Below are 1,221 nucleotides of genomic sequence, written 5' to 3'. Positions count from 1 at the left end.
TTCTTCCCCTGTTTCTCTTCTTTTGGATCCTCATTTCCTAGAAAAGAATCAGCTTACTTCATTACATCACAAATGTCAGAGAAAACACATCAGAACCCCTGCTTTCACTATATTTGATGTCAGTATAACTTGTGGAGGAGATGGGGAAAAACCAGTTGTTTAAGGATACAGGTGGACTTGTTGCAACAATGAGAAGTACAAGTTGTCATGTCCAAAACGAGCTTTACAACCTCGGTGCAGGGGCGGTTGGAGAAAGGGGGGAAGGAGAAGGATTGGGATTGGGGGGTGGGGGAGGCTGGGAAGGGATGTGAAGTGTAAACAAAGGAGGAGGGTGCAATGCTTGGTAAGAAATGTACGCATTATCCTGCCCATGTAATTGTAACTCCTCTGTACAGTATGTTCACAAATAAAATTAAATTAAATGAAAAAAAAGAAAACACATCAGAAGCTGGTAAAACTAACAATTATTGTTCTTTTCAATCAGAAAGTGAGAAAGCCAAATGGGTAGTTCTTATTCTAATGGCCATGCACAGTGCCATGTTTCAGGGTGTCATGGGTGGGGCCAGTGGCTACATGCTATTTCTTCTCCACAAGCATCACCAGCATGTTCTCTACCTTCAGACCTCTCACCTCCACAAAACTCTTCCTAAAATCAGAGCTGCTCACAGTGTTCACCTTCTGATGTTCTGTTTTCTTTTCTTCTATTGGACAGACTGTGTTCTCTCTCTACTTTTAAATTCTTTCTTAGAAAATAGTTCTGCAATGTTAGAAACTCGAGAAATTTTGACCATTGGGTATGCATTTCTCAGTCCCTTTGTGCTGATTCAGAGAAATGGAGTTCTGACCTGTTTCAAGTTGTTTCAATGATTTGTCAATGTTAGAAATAAGCCTTAGTCTTGTTCTGTTAGCTTAAACAGGTAAAGTTTGATTCCCCAATACCAATATTAGAGACCTGCAGTGCTGAGCTGACTCTGAGATTTTTAGCCTACAAGAGTGACACAGAATCTCATTTCCTATTCTGACCCCCTCAAGAACTGACTCTAATTTCAGTTTTCATGAGCCTAGTCTTTTGCTACCATAGTACCTTTATTAAGAAGCAGGAAAATATGGCAAGTTTTATCAATATTGCTAGTTTATTTATTCTTTGTGCCAGGAATTTCTTGTCTAAGACTTGGTCCTACATGTATACTTGATATTTGAGAATTACAATCAAAATATTGT

The 1,221-nt window shown here is 39.1% G+C and overlaps 1 pseudogene; it reads left to right on the top strand.

Moving 5' to 3' along the window:
- Positions 1 to 1,221, top strand: part of LOC105996943 — a 9,934-nt pseudogene that overhangs the window by 7,434 nt on the left and 1,279 nt on the right.

Source organism: Dipodomys ordii, unplaced genomic scaffold (genome assembly GCF_000151885.1).
Source record: "Dipodomys ordii isolate 6190 unplaced genomic scaffold, Dord_2.0 Scaffold138, whole genome shotgun sequence".
Classification (NCBI taxonomy): Eukaryota; Metazoa; Chordata; class Mammalia; order Rodentia; family Heteromyidae; genus Dipodomys; species Dipodomys ordii.
This window is presented reverse-complemented; position numbering and strand designations above follow the sequence as displayed.